The 21,460-nt window shown below is 42.8% G+C and overlaps 1 pseudogene; it reads right to left on the bottom strand.

The window, feature by feature from the left end:
- Window positions 1–1,062: 1,062 nt before the first annotated feature.
- Window positions 1,063–15,063, bottom strand: LOC146352023 (UDP-glucuronosyltransferase 3A1-like; annotated as a pseudogene).
- Window positions 15,064–21,460: the final 6,397 nt, after the last annotated feature.

The raw sequence follows: 21,460 nt of genomic DNA, 5'->3' as shown, positions 1-21,460 counted from the left end.
CATCATTCTGGTACAAGTTAATCTTGGTTTCATCAGTCCAAAGAATCTTATTCCAGAACTGGGCAGGCTTTTTTAGGTGTTTGCTGGCAAAGGCTAATCTGGCCTGTCTGTTCTTGAGCATTACCAGTGGTTTGCACCTTGTTGTGAAGCCTCTGTATTTACATTCATAAAGCCATCTCTTGACTGTAGGTGTTGACAATGACATGCCTACCTCCTCAAGAGCGTTCTTGACCTGGCTAGATGTTGTGAAAGGGTTCCTCTTCACCATGAGCAGAATTCTGCGGTCATCCACTTTAGTTGTCTTCCGTGGTGCTGTTCCTGAGCTTGCCAGTTAATTCCTTCTTTTTCAGGTTGTTCCAAACTGTTGTATTGGCCACTCCCAATGTTTTTGCTATCTCTCTGATGGGTTTATGTTGTTTCTTCAACCTAATGATGGCCTCCTTCACTCGCATGGACGCCTCTTTGGACCTCATGTTGGGAGTTCCAGTGAACAGCTACCAGATGCAAATGTAACACTCAGAACTACCTCTAGGCCTTTTATCTGCTTGATTGGACATGGGGTACCCAGGAAACAGGCCACACCTGGCCATGCAGCTGCTTGTCAGCCATTCATTCCATTACTTATGAGCCACCAATGATGGGGGTGTGTGTATGCCACTGGCTGTACTTCCTGAATGATTAGTGCCCCACTTTTGTCAAACCCCTTGAATTACAGCTGGAAGACCTGACTTCGCTCCCATCTGGGTGTGTCTCCTTTCAGCTTCAATGTGGTGGTGTACAGAGGCCAACTGCCAAAACAGTTATCCTTGTTCCGATATTTCTGGCCCTGACTGTATATACAAAGGGAAATAGATAGTGAATAAACAAAGTTCTCACCAGAGTTTTAGCCATGGGATGTGTGTGGTTTTAGGCTTTTAGCTAATCATACAAATCCAGATAGTGCAGTCTTTTCTTAATATAATCTTTTAGCGTGCTTGTGTGCCATTTTCCCCTAGGTGACTACGGAATCAAAATCTGAAACAAGCAACATTATTCCTGTTTTTGTTTTCCTGAGCCACAGGTCTACAAAGAGAGTTTGACACAAAGGTAAACAGTGTCTAGGAATGAAGCAGAGAGAAACAACCAAACATCCAGCAAGTACTGCTGATACCATGGCTGATGAAAGGCATAAGGTTGGAGGTGAGCTCTGCTTCTCACTTGAAGAATGTGCTCCACCCATCCTGCCAGTCTTTGTTCTGGAGGGAATGGATGAGAGTGATGGATTGTGCTTAGAGCCTTTGCTGCCGACTTATACCTGGTGAGGAAATTAAAGTTGAAATAGTATAATCATAGTAATGGCAAATCCAAATCACCTGCCTCTTATGCCAGATGGAATTAAAGCAGTCTTGATGGCCTCAGTTTTGTATGTTAGGCAGTGTTTACTTAAAACAACAGTGAGTTAAAAGCAAAAAGGGACTTCTGGGGTCTGTTAATCCCTAGTTTTCTCCAGATGGGAGTGAGTCCCTGCTTCAGAAATGGCAAAGAGTCTTGTGGCACCTTAAATACATATTTATTATGGTATAAGTGTTTGTGGACTAAAGGCCATTTCATCAGCTCCTCAGTTGGTATGTGCGTGTGTGCATGCATGGGTGTGCAGCGTGGGGGATGCAAATAGTGGGGCCAAATGACCATGAAATGCAAGAGGAAGAATGCTACAAACCCATGCTGGCTAACCCTGCTGTAGTTACTATACAGCAGGGATACAGAACCTCAGGCCCAGGGGCCAAATTGGGCCTCCAGGGTTCCCCAGATGGCCACAACTCTTCCCCCCAGCCATCAATTGTTTGGTTTCCTGGCTTTTGTGCAGTTTTTCCTCCATTCTAAAAGGTTGAAATGTCTCTCCTAAGACTTAGTTACTGTCAGGAAGAGCTTTACGTTCAGATACGCTGCTATTTTTGCCCCTGCCCCTTTTGCCTCATCCACCGCTGGCATGTGGCCCCCAAGAGCTTTTCCAAAATGGAATTTAGCTCTTGGGCGGAAAGAGGTACAATTCCCCTGCTATAGATACATACACACACACACACTGCATGCTAAAAGTCTGCTTTTGAGGTTACACTTATCCTCAGGTCTCTCTTTGTCCCTTGATTCATACGCTGCCTTTACCTGCCCCCATTTCAGTTGTGGTGCCTCAGCAGTGGAATGCTCTCCCCACAGAGGCTCACTTGCCACATACCCCTTTTTGTCTTTTCAGCACCAGGCAAACACCTTTCTTTAACTTCCCTGGCCTTTTAAAACTTTGCAGCATTTAAGCAGGGGCTGGACAGCCATTTGGCAGACACGGTTGCTGCAACCTCCATTGCCAAACCCACATGGATGGAGCAAGGGGTTGGACTTCATCAGCCTTCCCCAATCTGGTGCCCTCCAAATGTTTTGGAGCACAGCTTCCAATCACTGGGGTGATGAGTCTGCTCTGGGTTTCAGTCAGAACTCTAAAGGAGCTATCCAAGGTGCTTCACCTCGGATAGCTCCTTTAAAGTTCTCACTGGTTCTCATTGAAACCCGGAGCAGATTCACTGCCCCACTGACATCAGAGCCACCAGCCTCCAGTGCTCCCAGCATTCCTGATCTTAGGCCATGCTGGCTAGGGCTGATGGGAGTTGAAATCCAAAATATCTGGAGGACACCCAGTTGGGGAAGGCTGCACTAGATGATCTCCAAGGTCCCTTCAGATTCTATGGTTCATCTTTAATGCATTAGCTGTGCATCTGATTTAATTATGCTGCTCCTGTTTTGTTCATTTTTATAAATTATTTTATGGTTGTTGGCTTTTACTTGACTGGCAGTCACCCTGAGGGCTAAGCTGATACAGCAGGGTATGTTTTCTGAATAAATATCTCATTGGAATTCAGGTCATAGACTCATAAGGTTGGAAGGGGCCTACAAGACCATCGAGTCCAACCCCCTGCTCAGTGCAGGAAGCCTGATTCCCAGGCAGTCTCCCATCCAAGTACTAACCAGGGCTGACCCTGCTTAGCTGCTGAGATCAGATGAGATCAGTCACATCCAGCCCTTTGCTATACATACCTTGGGTCTCCTTTTGAATATATTTTTATTTATTTTATTTTTATAAATGAAATAAACAATACCAAAATTACCAACAACCTAATCAATACTTCAGTTTCCCTACAGTACAATATTCTGATGAGGACACCACAATAACAAAGAGAGAAGAAAAAAGGGGGGGGGAGAGAAAGGGGAAAAGGGAGGAGGAAAGGAAGTGAAGAAAAAAAGAAAAAAAATCCCTCCCCTTCCCCCCTCCCTCTCCTTCCCCCTCCCCCTTAAAAAATTAAGTTTAAACTCCAACCCCGCCCACCGGCCTCCAATGCCATTCTATTTTAAAAACTATATCTATAACCTTAACAATCTTACAGTTTAATAAACAACCTTACATTTCTATATCATATCATCAATCTTATATCAAGGAAACAGGTCTACAATTCATTCCTAAAAGCCTATTTTATTAGTAATATAATAATAATGAAATATATATGTAGTATTACATAATAATAAAACATAATATAAACCTTCAACCATCAGTAATAAATTTTGTACTAGATATATTTATTTTAAAATAAAAAATATAAAGAAAAGCAAGAAAAGATAAAAGAGAATAAACCAATATAAATATAATCATTTACCTTCTGAATTAGCCTGAGTCATATGGACAAAACACAAACAGTTAACAAAGCTTGTTTAAAGATTCCAGTTCATGGGGTTGTAACAGAATTCTCACGCATTTTTACATTAAGCCATTTCATGATTTAGAAACTTCATACCTTGGGTCTCCTATATGACTTGCTTCATTGCATGGGTAAAGTTCTCAGCCTTAAGCTGGCCTATGTGAAGAGAGAGACCCATAGCTCTGGCTACCACTCAGACCATATTGTCATGTTGATCCCCAAAAAGGGGAAGCCCTACTACTGGCACCCCATGGTAAATAGACTCCATTAAACTGTTGATCCCTCCATGGGTGACAAAGAGGCGAGCCTTTGGGTGTCCTGGACCAAATGAAAAACAAACCAACACTGAGCTGATTCTCGTAGTTTGGTCACATGTTGAATAGCTCCTGAGATCAGGTCAATATATACAAAGAAAGCTAACTTGATATATCAATCTGCAAAGTAATTGTGAACTGTGCTGGTGAAATGGTAGGTAGTAAAAACAACCAGAAAGTAGAAAGAGTAACGCTCTTACAAAGAACTTTCTATTAATGTTAACATTTTTTTTTGTTAAGGTGCGCCTCACTCTTAAACAACTTTAGATGAAATCAACTGAATTCTTTGGAGCTTATATTCAATTAAGCCTATTTATAGGGTCAGACTTTGGTACCACTGAAACCTAAACCATGGATCAACATAGAATGCCAAGCTACAGTCCCTGAGGCTGGTAGCTGACAGAACGCCCAAAATCCGTCTCTGTGTCTCTCTTCCTCAGCATCACACTCAGGCCTGGCTTGCATGTAATGGGAAGCCACCGTGGGTGAATTTCCCTGCAGGGCTTATCGTTGTGGTAGCTGGCATCATTTTGAATATTCAGTGTGTGGCTAGGGTGAGGCATAGCTTCTTATGTGCGAACCTGGAGAGGGTGGGTTGTTAGGGTGGTTGACAAGCCACCCGTAACCCTGAAACAGCCCATGAGTTCTGGGTGGCTTGTCAACCACTCCAACAACCCAACCCACCACCTTTGAATATAGTGAGAAGCCGTGGCAGCTGGGGCTTGGATCAGCAACCTGGCACCCATGGGTGCCACAACCCACTGTGGCTAACCCACTGTAGCTGCACTGATTGTGCAAACCAGTTCACAGAAACTGCAGTCTATCTACTCTATTTCCTTTCTTTCTCACCCCCCATCCCTCTGGCTGGAGGGAGAAGTGGTAAGGGTGAATTATTTCCAACCATCTCCTGGTCTTCCTGGCCCATTTTACACAAAATTTTCATAACAGGAACTTTGCCAGAGCTATTACGGAACTCTCTGGCAGTACTTATGGCTCCACCTGTGAGAACAGGGACTACACAACAGTATCCTTCACAAACATAGTAAGCTCCCTTGAAAATCATTAAGTCTGTTTCCTTGGAAATGGCATGGTAACTTTTCCAGATCCTTACATATCTGACAGCAAGAACCTTTACAAATCTGTTCTTTAAAAAAATTATGCTTTGTTCTATAGAGAAACTTGAGTAAATAATTACCACATTATCTATTATGCCCAAGAGCATCATATGCATTATTCAGAGCTGAAATTTGGAAAGTAAATATGCAGTGACGTAGGTAGCTGCTTTATACCAGGTCAGATGACTTGTTCATCTAGGGCACTATTGGCTCCTCAAATTGGCAGTGGTTCTTAGGCAGAGAAGGGTGTTTCCCAGACCCTGCTACCTGCTGCTTTTAGCTATAGATGCCAAGAAGTGAATCATGCAAAACATATGCTTTACAAGTCAGCCATAGCCCCCTTCCCTTAAATAGAAGGCTACAGACCACCCCTAAGTGATCACACTAGCCCACCTAGCCCAATTTTGTTTACTCTAATTGGCAGCAGATCTCCAAGGTCTCAGGGAGAGGTCTTTCTCATCTATCTCATCATTTTAATTGGAGAAGTCAGGGATTGATTTAGGTTCATTAAAGCAAAATAAAATAACTAAAATACCAAAACTAACAACAGGTATAGTCTTATGGTTGCTCCTAAGACCATACTCATTGTTGTTTTTGATTGGGGGGTTTTAGCTGGTTTTGCTTTTATTGTAAAACTGATGGATATGGACTTTTGGCTACTCAACAAATCTATTACCTCTACCATCTACAAGTAACAAGAAAGGCTATACTCCTGTGAGCCTGGGTCCTACAATTACTGATGTGGATCCAAGATTTGATAAGCGGCTAGGTCACACAAGAATGTTATAATATTGAATACTGTAAACATGAATACCAATTCGATAGATCCTTCCCCCCCACAACTCCCACCATGTCTCACTGGGTAAACCTGGGATCTTTCAATGGCGTTCTTATAAAAATTTGCTTACGAGGTGATGTCTTTACCAAGCAAGTCATTCTGAGAAATCCAATCCACAGTTTTCACCTTAGGAGCCAAGCTTATCTCCTCTGGCCAGCGAGAAACTTGATACTTCCAAAAACACCTTGGGGAAACTGCCGGAAGCCTTCGTTCATCTCCTTGAGCAGTTCTGGGAGTGGGATTGATGATAACATGGATCCTAATGTCACAATGATAAAACCAGCTTCTCCTGTTCTTTCAATAAAGTCTTCAAGCTCCTGGGGAGAAGGGGGCAGGGAGGGACACGACTAATTGTGTAATTCCAATTTACTGATCAGGTCCAAACAATTTATTGGAAGGTGAGTCCTTGGCATGTTTGAAATCCTCCTAAACAGCCTTTCAGCAATGCCTTTCATGCCAGATTATAGGGCAGTGGTTGGCAATGGAACCTAATTAGACCAAATCCATCTTGCAGATGGCTGGTAGTTTCTTAACCAAGGAAACCCTTCTCGTTTTATTCATCCTGCTGTTCTCTGCCTGCCAAAGACCAAAGGCCCTTGAGAGGCTGCACCCACTGGAAAGGGGAGACCAACTCCGTCCCCTCCATCAGCAGTATAGATGGACAAATCTGTCAGTTTGATTTTCTCCCACATTGTGTGTGGTTTTTTAATCTCAAGTTCTTTTCATTTTGTTTATGAAGGAATTTGTACATTTTGGTATGTTCTTATAAAACAACAAACCAAATGAAATTCTTACTGGCCAAATTCAAAAAGCATAGCTATTCCTAGTATGGTGACCTTCGCACAATCACCACAGCCCATCATGGCCTATTTAAGCCATAGTGGGCCACTGCGGCTTGTCTTGCCATCGAGCAGCAGGGGTTGTTTGAGGGTTAAACAACCCTGAAATAACCCATGGTCTGTTGGAAGATTATTTGAGAGTTTTTTAACCCTCAACCTCTGCCACCCAGGTTTGGACAACACAATAAACTATGGCAACCCCCTGCCAGGAGCTGAATATTCAAAATGGCTGCCCACCTGCGCCACCACAACCCACCATAGCTCAAATAAGCCACGGTGATCATGAAAACTGGCTCTGTGTGAAGCCTATCAGAAAAATGAGGTAGTAACCCTAATTCAGCATCACAAACATGGCTGAATGTGCAGGGATTCAAACACAGACTTTTTAAGAGCTAAGCTCTCAAAGCTCCCTACCTGGAACGTTGAATCTGACAGTTTCGCTTTCTCCCACATTCATATTTTTTAAAATCTCAGATTCTTTCATCTATTTATGAAGAAATTACAAATTTTGGTAAGTTCTTATCAAAAACAAACCAAATGAAATTCTTGACTGTCCCTACCTGACAGTGGTAAATTCTGAAGTGCAGAAGCATATAATGACTGTGTATGTGTCTGTTTACATACACCTCCCAAAGGCAGCAGTGCACAGCGTAAAACCCAGTTTACTAGAGCAGCATCACTGCAATCCAATGCATAACTACTTGGGAGGAAGGTTCATTGAGGAAAGTGGTACTTTCCTCTGACTGCATAGGTTGACACCTTGCAAAACACATTAAGCTTTAACAAAAGATCTTCAGCCAGCTGAAGTGCAGCCTTTGGTTTTTAATTAGAAATGCAAATGATCTTGTAAAGAAATGTTACCATTGAAACGGCTCCCGTGAAGTAGGAACGCTGTCAAAAGGGAAAAGGTATCCAGCCTCTACTTGATTATTTTTCTCATTCTTCGGCTTTCTCTATGCTAATCTATCACAAACAATATTAAGACTTGGAAGACCTCATTCATTTGCCAGAGCAAAAGGGTCCATCAATTACCCTGGTGCTGATGTTACCTCTCCTGCTCTGGAGAAAGGTCCAGACCTGTGCTCCTCCACATCCCCCTCTACTACACCACTGCCCATTGTCCTGTGAAGGTGCAAGTGCTGCAGTGATTGTTTTTCCTCTTCCCTCCCAATTCCTTTTTCCTTTTATATCATGGGCATCTCTACGCCTCCAGTTTATTGCACATTCATGACTGGCCACTCACTGAATTGTGTGGGTCCATTACATGACATCGTCCGGTCATTATCCCACCATTTCTGCCCACCTATCCTGTGTTTTTCTCAAACAGGAAAAATGTGGCATTTTCCCAAATATGCGCAAATGGAGCGCCATGACCACCTCGTGTATTTCTCCCCTAGCGTGAATAAATGGCTGTGTGTTGGCAGCTGTGGGCAGTTCTTTTGGGGTGTTGGGGGTGCGGTCATGATGGTGAAGACAGTGACGACAGGCTGTGGGGCATGTCGCCTTCCTGCACCTGCATCATTTTGGGCCCTTACTATTTTCAGCCTGCAGTGTTCTGAAAAAGACGGCAGAGCAGCAGAGCAGCAAGTTGGCAGAGTGGCATGCCAGCCTTCCGACCTGCCAGGATACCCCCTGCTGTGCATTCCCAGTGGGTAAACGGCTGAGTAAATGGCAGAGATTGTCAAAAACACTGAACAGGGAGGTGGGGGGCCCGGGGAGATGGGGGCGCTGTCTGCGTGTCAGTCCCCATCCACCAGGAACATGCAAGGGGGCAGGAAACGGAGGAATTATCGCTACACTCCGAGCATGTGTAATGCTTCTTTGCGGAAAGGTGGCAACGCCTCTGAGCAGCATCACCATTCCTGTGTGAAGGAAAGAAACGAAAAATAACGCAATGGGGACAGCCTCTAAAGAGAATGACCCAGTCCTGCAATGATACTGGATGCGGAAAGAACCAGCTTTGATGTGGAATTCCCCACCTGTAATAACCCCACGTCTATTAGATTGTAAACCTGTGGTCAGGGACCGTCTTATCTTTTAATATCAGTACAGTGCTTAGAAATTTTTAGGTGATTTATTAGTGTTAAATAATAACTTATTAATTCCTGATTTTTAGGAAGCATGCTAAATGTTGGATTAATTCCAGCAGGCTTTAGGGGTATAAAGACTAGAACAGGGGTTATGATATTTACCATCTCTTTTTTCATTTTGGTGCTGCTTAATTACAGTTTAATATTTTATCTTGCTTTTACAGTATCTGTATCATTGTTGTGAGTAGGCTTGAAAATGTTTTGGGCTTTCTTTATTTAATGGGGAGGGGGGAGAAATCCCAAATTGTTGGGCTGAGTAACAAAATAAAACATTTTTTAAAACCTGTTCAGTGTCATGGGCTCCTCCCCACCACACCCAGCCTCGTTAAAGGATAAAGATGCAGCAGTTACTTACTTGTGATAACGATTTTGCTGGTTTTGCCAATAAACCACCAACATACACTGTGCTGGGAAGAAGGGGTCGTGCAAATTCAATGGAGAAGTCCATGTTATAAATCCACAGCTCTGCTTTTAAGTACAGCTGAGGGAGAGAAGGTCTGGAACTGGCTGGGAAATGCTCATTAATAACACTTTCAAATCTGGCATATACCTGAATATTTATCAATGGCCAAACAAGAGACATTAGACAATTTTTTAAATGTCCCCAAAAGTCCATGCAGTTTGTTAGATGGGACTGGAACATAGGGATGTAGGACAGAGGGCTAGGTATTCCAGCCTCTGGCCCATTAAGTAAATTCCCTGGGAACATGGCAACAAATGGTACTCCTACTTTTTCTGCAACCAGGAAAGATCAAGGATTGAGCACACTCTGGGAGAGAGCGGAGGACAGGAAGGCCTGGCGTGCTATGGTCCATGGGGTCACGAAGAGTTGGACACCACTTAACGACTGAACAACAACAAACACCACAGTATCAAATTTCTCTTCCCTCAAAGAGTTGAGAATCTTTGATTTGGTCAGTACAAATTGGCATTGAGATGCCAGGTGGCTGTCAAATCCAGGTAAGCATTAACTGCCTCCCTAGAGGAGAAAAGAACAAAGCATTTCATTAATGGCTTCACCATTGACCTCCTATATAATTCTGTACAGTGATTAACATAAACTGGCTTGTGAAACTCCTTACTCTAGTATGCATGGCATGATTATTAGAGATGAGAAGAAACAGTGGTTTGACTAAAAATCTGTGAAACTGACCCAGTAATTTGGGGAGAAATGGTTTTGTGAAATGGCTCCTCACCCAAGTTTATTTCTTCAAAACATTTCACTGATTCTTCAACATATTTACACGGGAGTAAGTGCCATTGAATTCAATGGAGCATACCTTAGACATGCATTGGACCTGACTGTTAATCTCTGAAACAGGTGTGACTGGATATGCCAGGTACACACTTAAGAGGTGATGGCAAGATATGTGGCACAAAGCAGCACAAAACTAGTAAGCCCATTGATGGCAAAGAAAGTAAATATTTCCAGAGAAGTACCTTGAGTATTACCTGCTAGTAATATTTATTTGAATTGTTCATTCTTAAACTAAAGGTGCTAGGACTAAATATTTGACGGGGTGGGGGGGAGAGCTTTCATTGGTTTACAAACCTAATCTCTAGAATTTCAGACAATGAAAGCTTCTCACTGTTAGTTGCTGTATAGACTGAATAATATAAACTACTCAAAATACCTGCCCTCCAGACAATCCTTTGTGAAGCTGTCAAACCATTTCTTGAATTTATCAATATAGTTCTTACTAGCAGACCAAGTTGTAATTTGGTAGGTATGGGGATATTCATATTGTAATCCTGGGAACATTCACAGGGTTTTCTTTTTCAAAACTTATGTTTTCTTTCTACAGCCTACTTTTCACTACATTTTTCTTTTTCTTTTCATTAAGACTGCCTCATTTAGACTATTAATTGACAAGAAAAATCAATTAAAAACCTGTCTGATTAAAATAACCCAAATTCATCAGACAACTGACTTTTTTTGATAGGGAACCTGAGGATGATGGACTAAATCATACTGTGGCCAGGGATAGGACACATGCACGTGTGCGTGCACACACACACACACACACACACACACAGGCATGCTGGGAGTTGTGGAACTTTCTTTCCATCTAAACATGCGTAGGATTGAGCCCTTAATTTATCAGCAATATTTATATACTGTTTCTCATTTGAAAGAAATCCCAAACCAGTTTACAAAAGAGTAAAAATAAAACAAACAAGACTAAAGAGCAGTGGATTAATAACATTTGGGAGACTATGCATCTGTAGAAACTTACTCAGCAAGTGCAGCGAGCAAGGAAGCCTAACTTGAAGAATGATATTTATGGCACCATGGTTTCCATTCATTTCCTAAGCTGAGGCACTTCAAACTTTTGATAAAGGTCCAAAGAAAGTACAGTTGTCTGTATTTTTTCTGATTAATACACACAAACACATAAAGTGACATAGACATACGTATGCTCCTTTTGTATGTTGTAGAACTTGTATTTTACTTTCATTAGATATTGAGCTCCTACTTAGGTTGTTGTAGATGTTCCATAAGCATATCTGTTATAGACTAAGATTGATAATGAGTGAATTCCTTTGTTTCATTAGTGATTTTGATTTATTATTATGTACATTCTTATTTTTGTAGCCTTTATTTTGTTAACCTTATTTCAAAATAAAATAAAATTTCATGAGAAAAAAACAACACACACAACACATGCAAACAGCAAGATGGGCATGTCACTCTATCAGCTAAGCAATATGGCTTTCTTGGTTCACGCTACCACCTATTATAGTTATACTATTTTACATAACACTATATTAGCACTACATAATAGTGTATAGTAATAGTACTATGTAATAGTACTATATCATAGTACTATTACTAGTATAATAGTACTATAATATACACTACACTACACTACACTATAATAGTATACTATACTGTATAGTACTGGTACTATACTATACCACCTATTCTATTTATGCTATTTTGTTTATGATCGTTTTATTTCTGCAGTAATCAGTCTGGGGACCATTTGGTGCTTTACCTGGAGCCATCATCACTCCTTCTTGTAGCAACATTCGTACTACATGGCCTCTCTTGTGGAGGACGTTTGATATTTCATCCATGAGTAGATAGTAGCTTCCTCCTGATGAGAAAGAGAGGGATTTCATTTTAAAATGGCTTTCACATCCTAATGTGAATAGACCAGGTGTGATCCCGAAGCAGCTACAGTGCTTGAGAGAGTGGGGGGGACACACACAATCATGTAAGCATTTAAAAAAATAAATATTGCAATGTTTATTTTATTTATTTATTATCCTACCTTTCCACCAAAAATGGCACTCACGACAGCTAACAGTAATAAAATACAGATTGAAAACAAAATCCTAATTACAACATACAACATAATGTAAGCATTTATTTAAACCAGATCCAGATTAAAGGAACATAGCTCAGTGGTAGAGGATATGATCTGCCAGGTTCAATCCCTGCCATCTTCTGCTAAAGAAACCTAGGTAGCAGTGGCAAGGAAGACCCCAGCCTGGAACCTAGGAGAGCCAGTCCCAATTAACATAGACAATATGCTAGTTTGCTGGAAAAATGAATGCTGATAGGATATTCTGATTTAATGCATTTTTGCTGTCCGCAAACCTAGGTGAGGCAGTGGCTGTTCTGAATCAGTGCCTGGGCACGGTAATGGACAGGATGAGGGCCAATAAACTGAGACTCAATCCAGACAAGACGGAGGTACTGTTAGTGAGTGGGTTGTCTGCCCAGTTAGGCGATATTCAACCTGTTTTGGAGAGGGTTGCACTAGTTCGTAGTTTGGGGTTGCTCTTGGATCCAGAACTGTGGCTTGAGGCACAGTTGAACTCAGTGGCATGGAGCACTTTTTATCGGTTTAGGCTGATATACAACTACACCCTTATCTGGACAGAGATAGCCTAGCTACAGTTACCCATGCTCTGATAACCTCTTGTCAGGATTACTGCAGTGAGTTATACATGGGGCTGCCTTTGAAAATGGTCCGGAAACTTCAGCTAGTCCAAAATAGGGCAGCAAGATTATTAACAGGGACTGGTCAACGAGATCACATTACGCCAGTACTTTTCCAGCTGCACTGGCTGCCAGTCCATTTTCGGGCCCGATTCAAAGTGCTAGTATTAATATTCAAAGCCCTAAACGGCTTGGGGCCAGGTTATCTAAAGGGTTGCATCCTCCCATATGTGTCTGCCCAGGTCCTAAGGTCATCTTCAGGGGTCCTTCTCCGGGAGCCCCCACCAAAGGAAGTGAGGCAGGTGGCTACCAGGAAGAGGGCCTTTTCTGCTGTGGCACCCTGGCTGTGAAATGAGCTCCCTAGAGAGGTTTGCCTGGTGCCTACGTTGTACTCCTTCCGGCGCTAGGTAAAGACCTTTTTATTCTCCCAGTATTTTAGCATTTTAGCTTTCTAATCTTTTAGCTCTGGTGTTTTAAATCTCTGCATTGCTGCCAGGTTTATTCTGGTTCTACTGTTATACTGTGGTTTTAAGCTTTCATATTTTATATTGTTTTATGCTGCACACTGTGGTTTTAATTTTTGTGAACTGCCCAGAGAGCTTCAGCTGTGTTGGGCAGTATAGAAATGAAATGAAATGAAATGAAATAATGAATGGATGGATGGATGGATGGATGGATAGATAGTTTGAGTATTACTGCAAAAATTGCCGTACCCCTGAACTGAAAAGATACAATTCCCATTCTGTTTTTTCTTACCATTCTTCCAGGCCCAGAACAACCTGAGCATTTCTTCAACAAAACAAACACTTCAGTTGGATTCAATGCCTATTATTGTAAGCAGCCTGTAGTGCCTACTCTAGATAGAAAGGCAGGGTGTGTGTTTTAAATGTAACATAAATATATACATTAAAATTGCATTCATTCAGAATTGAGCATGAATGCTAAAATTCCAAGAAACCCAACTAAAAACAAGGCAATTATGGACCACCAAATGCTTTCCTGAACACTCATCTAAGTGTTCAGGAAGGCCAGTAGGGTCAGGCTTTAGCAGGCTTCCCTGGCCAGCTGGTTCCACAAAGTTGGACCCAGAACCAAGAATGCCCTGCTCCACATTCCCATCATTGGAGAGAATATGCTGGCCAGGAGATGAAGCAAACAACAGAGAGAATAATCAGAGCTAGGGGTCTGAGCATTCTAGTTCTCAATAAGAAGTGTGGCTTTCATTTTTATGTCCCTTGGAAAATGCTGCAATTAGCTGTTCAGGCTGGAATCTAACACCAGAGGAAGATGATTTTCTACCACCTGAAGAGGGACTTTACATTCTGAGGGTTTCAAACCCTCCAACTACTGGGTAATACTACACAATTTGAATTCAATTGACTTTTTTTTTATCAAGTGCACCACCTAAAATTAATCTCCAGTTTTGCTAATAGAAAGGCTGTCCTATTTCTGTTTATTTCTGCTCTTCTGTGAGTTGCAGCCAGAGCAAGAGGCAGATCTGAGATACAGCCTGCCTTCACGTTTTCAGAGATTGTCAGCCATTCAGTGGAGGCTGGTGGCTCCAATGTCAGTGGGGCGATTGTTCCGCTCCAGGGTCCTTTAGAGTTCTGACTGGTTCTGACTGAAACCTGGAGCAGATTCAACGCCCCCCTGACATTGGAGCCACCAGCTTCCACTACAGCCATTGCTTCTTTGTCCCAGAATGCCCGGTTTAAACTAATACCTGCAACATCTACCATGGCCTCATTCAGTCTTTACTATTTTTATCACCATTTTGGAACTGAGGTGTTTCTTCCCCCATCCTGAGTCTCATACTCCCTTGCCTGATGAAGAGTTCTGGAGCTTGCACAATCTTTTGCAGAATTTTGGTTGGTCCTAATAAAAGTATTGCCTAGTTCTAGATTTTGGATGTTATTTTTGTTGTGATTGTCAGTGAATCATAGCAATTAATCAATTAGCGCTGTCTGCAGTGCACTACTGGATGCAGCCCTATTCAAGAGGACACCATTCCTTGCCTTCTTGGGAGACAGCATCATAAAACAGCCCAAACAAGAAGCCTGCCAGTCGGGGCAAGCAAGTACCATTCAGTGCTCTAAACTCACCCATGAAGGAAAGGGTTAGGACCTTGAATCCCTGAAGGAGCAGGAATTGCTGTGAAAAGAACAATACAGGAAGCAGCTTCACCTTCCCAGTCATCGTCCTGCAATTTAGCCAAGGCAGGAGCGTGAAATGAGGCAAACCTTCCAGGCGGTTTCCTAGTAGCAGCAAGGCTGCCAGTGCCAAGGTATAAAGGTTTGCCTTGCATGACTTGTGTGTGTGCCAACAGCTGGGAGGAAAGTCACACCCAGCAGCTCTAAGCAAAGCTTGTCATGCTATTTTGTTTTCTCTTCTTCATGGAACTCAGAGCTCCTTGAATGGAGAGCTGTTGAGAAACCTGAAGCCACAAACAGAGCTGGCCTTAGGGGTGGGTGAGCGGGGCTGAGCTGAAGCGGGTGTGGAGATGAGCTCGGCGGCTCAGTGTTTGTTGAGTGCACCATCTTCAGCGAGCTAGGGTGGGGAAAACCAGGAAGGGTCTTTTTTTAATCTCTGTGTGTCCCATCGATAACTCTTGGACACAGCGCTGCAGTAATTCTTTATTAGGCAGATATGTTGCTCACTTGCCCTCATTTTGCACTGATATACAGAGAGGCAGCAGAAGCCTCTAGAGGCTTGACATGAAGCATACACATCTTTAACCTTCTTCTCAAAGTGCTACAGGTTGTTTGGGTACTAACTACAAAAATGAACGCAAGAAGAGCCATGCTGAATCAGATCAAAGGCCTGTCTAGTCCAGCCTTCTGACTGGACAGTTGCCAACCAGCTCCATGTGGTAAGACCACGAGTAGGACGTGAATGCAATAACCCCGTCCTACACATGTTGCTCAGTAACTGGTATGGAGAGGCATCCTACCTCTGATACTAGAGGTAATATATAGCCATCAGGACCAGTAGCCACTGATAGCCTTCTCCTCCAGGAATTTGTCTAACCCCCTTTAAAAGCCATCCACATTGATGGCCATCACGATGTCTTGTGGTAGCAAATTACATAGTTTAACTATGTGCTGTGTGACGAAGTACTTCCTTTTATCGGTCCTGAATCTCCAGCCAAACAGCTTCATAGGATGACCCTGGGTCCTAGTATTATGAAAACGGGAGAAAAATGTCTCTCTATCCACTTTCTACAGACCATGCATAAGTTTGAACACCTCTATCATGTCTCGGTGTACTCACCTTTTTTCTAAGCTAAATAGCCCCAGGCATTGGAACCTTTGAACTTTGCTCCTCTATGGATAAAAAGCCTGGTGTTGAGAAGCACATTGTTACACTTTCCATTTGCACTTGAACTCGCATATGTCTCATTTTAAAAAATTAAGCCATTCGGACAAACTTCCAGTAAAATAAATCAAACAGCAGAGGTGGCAGGTAGACTCACTGGTGCCTGAATAAGTGGACATTGCCTTTGGGCGATAAAACAATTTGAAAACGAGCAGGGTTGAAAACAAGTCATTCAAGGCTTGTGCAATATCTAGTTAGGTGCCAAACAGTGCGTTTTTGTTGCTTTTTCTTTCTTTTTTTAAAAGAGCATGTAACTTATGAAGACTGCAGTCTCGCCAAGTATTTAACATGTTCTGTTTTGTTTTGTCATATTGCTCTAACAGTCAGGAAGTTTTTCCCGGTGTTCAGCCGGAATCTGGCTTCCTGTAACTTGAGCCCATTATTCAGTGTCCTGCACTCTGGGATGATTGAGAAGAGATCCTGGCCTTCCTGTCTGTGACACCCTTTCAAGTACTTGAACAGCGCTATCATATATCCCCTGTCTCCTCTTCCCAAGGCTAAACATGCCCAGTTCTTTCAGTCTCTCCTCATAGGGCTTTGTTTCCAGTCCCCTGATCATCTTTGTTGCCCTCCTCTGAACCCTCTCCAGCTTGTCTGCATCCTTCTTCAAGTGTGGCGCCCAGAACTGGACACGGTACTCCAGATGAGGCCTAACCAGTGCTGAGTAGAGGGGAACTAGTACTTCCCGGGATTTGGAAGCTATGCTTCTATTATTGCAGCCCAAAATAGCATTTGCCTTTTTTGCAGCAACATCACATTGTTGGCTCATATTCAGCTTGTGATCAACAACAATTCCAAGATCCTTCTCGCTTGTAATGTTGTTGAGCCACGTATCCCCCATCTTGTAACTGTGCATTTGGTTTCATTTTCCTAGGTGCCGAACTTGGCATTTATCCCCATTAAATTTCATTCTGTTGTTTTCTGCCCAGCGCTCCAGTCTATCCAGATCACTTTGAATTTTGTTTCTGTCTTCCAAGGTATTAGCTATTCCGCCCAATTTTGTGTCATCTGCAAATTTGATCAGCATTTCCTGCACCTCCTGCTCCAAGTCATTAATAAAACTGTTGAAGAGCACTGGGCCCAGGACTGAGCCCTGTGGTACCCCGCTTGTTACCTCTCCCCTGTTTGATCCCATTGATAAGCACTCTTTGAGTGCTGTAGCCAACTGTGGATCCACCGGATTGTTGTTTCCTCTAGCCCACTTTGAGCTAGTTTGCTCATCAGGATATCATGGGGCACTTTGTCAAAAGCTTTGCTGAAGTTGAGGTATATGATGTCCACAGCATTCCCACAGTCCACAAGGGAGGTTACTTGATCAAAAAATGGGATCAGATTTGTCTGGCAGGACTTGTTCTTGACAAATCCATGTTGGCTTTGAGTAATCACTGCATTGGTTTCAAGGTGCTTCCAGATGGATTGCTTTATCATCTGCTCCAGAATTTTCCCAGGGATTGATGTCAGACTGACTGGTCTGTAGTTCCCAGGTTCCTCCTTTTTACCCTTTTTGAAGATAGGGACAACATTAGCCCTCCTCCAGTCATCTGGCACTTCACCCATCCTCCATGATTTCTCAAAGATAATAGACAGGGGTTCTGAGAGTTCTTCTGCCAGTTCCTTTATTACTCTAGGGTGCAGTTCATCTGGCTCTGGAGGTTTCAACTCATTCAAAGTAATTAGGTGTTCTTTGACCATATGCCTATCGATCTCAAGCTGCAATCCTACCCCTTCAGCCTGTTCTTCGCCTTTGCCAGGGGAGTCATAGAACCTCTTTTGGGAGAAGACTGAGCAAAGTAGGAATTGAGCACTTCTGCATTTTCTTTGTCATCTGTTATCATTTTGCCATCCTTATTTAATAGCCGAACCACCATTTCTTTCCTCTGTCTTTTACTTTGCACTTAGCTGAATAACGCTTTTTTGTTGCTTTTAGCATCCCTCGCTAACCTCAGCTCGTTCTCAGCTTTAGCCTTCCTGACACCATCCCTGCAATTCTGTGCTACCTGCCTGTACTCTTCCTTTGTTGCTTGGCCTTCTTTCCACTTCCTGTATGTGTACTTTTTTGTTTTCAGGTCATCTCTTAGCTTTTTGTGAAGCCACATTGGCTTCTTCTGTTGTCTTCCACCTTTTCTTCTTGTTGGAATTGTTTGTAATTGTGCCTTGAGAATTTCCTTTTTTAAAAACTCCCACCCATCTTGGACTCCTTTTCTCGTTAGAGTCGCTTGCCATGGGACCTTACTGATCATTGTTCTGAGTTTATTAAAATCAGCGTTCCTAAAATCCAGGGTACGGGTTTGGCTACACTTGGCTTTTGCTTCCTTTAGAATAATGAACTCAAATATAACATAGTCGCTTTCCCCCAGAGTTCCTGTAACTGCTACTTTACCAGCTAAGTCATCTCTGTTGGTTAGGATCAAGTCAAGGATAGCTGATCCTCTAGTTCCTACCTCTACTTTCTGTAGGAGGAAGTTATCCACCACACAAGTCAAGAATTTCCTGGAGGGGCCATGTTTTGCAGGATTTGTCTCCCAACAAATATCGGGGAAATTGAAGTCCCCCATTACTACTACATCATGCTTCCTTGAAACATTGGCAATTTGCTTTTCAAAAGTCTCATCCTCGTCTTCTCCTTGATTGGCTGGCCAGTAGTAGACTCCAACCACCATGTTCCTTTTATTCTTTGCTGCATTTATTTTAACCCAGATGCTCTCAATGGGGCTACCAAACTCATCCTCCTGTAGTTCTGTGCAGAGATATGTATTTTTCACATATAGTGCAACCCCACCTCCCTTTCTGTTCCTCCTGTTCTTTTTGAACAAGTTATATCCTTCAACTGCTGTATTCCAGTCATGAGAGTCATCCCACCAAGTCTCAGTTACACCTATCAAGTCATAATTTCCCTCCTGTATCAAGAGTTCAAGTTCGTTCTGTTTGTTTCCCATACTCTGGGCATTAATATATAGACATTGAAGACCATGTGCTTCATAGCCTGGCTTTCTTCCTACATGTTTGTGAAGACTATTATTGGGTGCTATTAGAGCTGTTCTCTCCATTGCAGTGCATGAGCCTTTGTCCATTGCTACCCCCAACTACGTCTCCCTTCCTCATAGGATTCAGTTTAAAGCCCTTCTGATAAAGTTCTTCATGCTGTGGCCAAACACATTCTTCCCAGCCTTTGTGAGGTGCAACCCATCCCTTGCCAACAGTCCATCTTCCAGGAAGTATAGCCCGTGGTCCCAGAATCCAAATCTCTCTTGTCGGCACCACCTTCATAGCCAGTCATTCACGCGGAGTATTTTTCTTTCCATTTCTATCCCTCTTCTAACTACTGGAAGGATGGATGAGAAAACTACCTGGGCCCCAAAGTTCTTGAGTTTCCTTCCCAAAGCTTCAAAGTCTGACGTGATTTCTTCGTAGCTCTGCTTGGCGGTATCATTTGTTCCCACATGGATGAGAAGAAAGGGATACCTGTCAGTGGGCTTTATGAGTGCAGGCAACCCTTCAGTCACATCTCTAATCCGTCCTCCCGGGAGACAGCATACCTGGCGAGTCCACGGGTCTTTGTGACATACTTGGGTTTCGATCCCACGCAGCAAGGAGTCTCCCACTACTACTACTCTTCTCTTCTTGTAGCTGTAGACCTTGGTTTCATCGCCTCTGCTTGGCTGACCTTCCGCCTCTTGCTTACTCTCATGCAGATTCCCCTGTAATTCTTCCTCTGCAGGCTGTCCTCCATTCTCATCCTCAAGTACCTGGAAACGGTTCCCTAGTTCCACTGCGTCCGCATGGCTGTTCTTATGTTTTTAAATGCCTAATTTCACCAACCTCTGGAGCTGGCCCTACCTTTTAGGACCTTGGGGTACTGGACTGATATTAGTATTGTTTATCTCAGTGGTAGAGCACATGCTTTGCTTCCTGAAGGCCCTAGCTTCAACCCCTGGCATTTCCAGTTAAATGGATCAGGTAACAGGTGATGGTAAAGTCCTGTCTCTGCCTGGGACCCTGGAGAGCCACTGCTGGTCAAAGACTCTACTCCCTTTCCCTCCCTAGCAACAAAATCCCCCACCATACTGTAATTAGGCTTTTTGCTGTAATTGCCCCCACACTGTAATTAGGCTTTTTAAAAGCCTCACTTGCAGCATGGAAGGGAGGAAGGGAAATCCCTTATCGCTGATCTAAGGGAAGGAGAAGGATGGGGACCTCCCATGGGCTGGAGGTTCCCTATGCCTAAAGTAGAATCTAATTGTCTACTTAGCAGACAGTACTGGGGTAGATGGACAAATGGTTTGACCTGGTCTAAGGCTACTTTCCTATGTTTTGTGTCAATGTTCCTGCTTGCTTGCCACTTGCTTAATCTGTACATCTATAAACTGATATTGCAGGAAACTGTTTAAGTCTCTTGTACTCTCTCCACCAAAGGAAGCTGCACCTGTAAAATGGGGGGGGGGCAGATGGGGGGGAGTGCAAACACAAAATTGCAGTTTGTAATGCTCTCTTTTTATTTGGTCTTTAATTTTGTTATTTCAAAAACAAGAGAAAACATATTTTATATCAAAACGGCTCTTAATGATATCACTGTATGGAATCATATTAATATAAAAAATATTTTAGCACTTGTTACAACTAAATGAAGTATTTTTCAGCTAGGTACGTGCTAAACAACCCAAGCACGGGGGTGGGCATCTAAATTCATTCGCCTGATGCAAATGTTTAGTTTAGATTGTTTCTTTTGGAGTGAGTTATCTGAGTATTCTAAAGAGGTACCAGATTGCCTAGAACTTTTGTTTCTTTCTAAGGCAGCATTTCTATAAACAACGAATTAAGTGGTAAACTCGATTCTGGTGCGATGCTCCCCACCAAGAAAACGCTCCTATACATAGACAACTAGCATCTCAAGGAAAATTCTAGGCTAGAACCCTTTCCCCTGATACCTAGTTTTCTATGTGCACGGCCTTTTCTTTTTTAATGGAGGAGCAGTTGTTAATAAGAGCACTCCACCTACAGGTTGAAGTGATACAATCCATTCAGACGCAGGTGTGCCATCTCATCTGCTTTCTTTGAGAAGTATAATCCTCAGCACTGAAATGCTAAAATGCCTGCCCTTGTACCGAAAATGATTTTGTAAGTAATTCATGAGGGTTTCTGTTCTGTTAGGTCTTCACCTCTGTGCTTCAAATCCTAAGTGAAGGAAGAGGGCTCGAAAGAGCATCACAAGCCGCTGAAA

Source organism: Heloderma suspectum, chromosome 2 (assembly GCF_057233095.1).
Source record: "Heloderma suspectum isolate Gila_16-S chromosome 2, 16-S_ref, whole genome shotgun sequence".
In the NCBI taxonomy this organism is placed as follows: domain Eukaryota; kingdom Metazoa; phylum Chordata; class Lepidosauria; order Squamata; family Helodermatidae; genus Heloderma; species Heloderma suspectum.
This window is presented reverse-complemented; position numbering and strand designations above follow the sequence as displayed.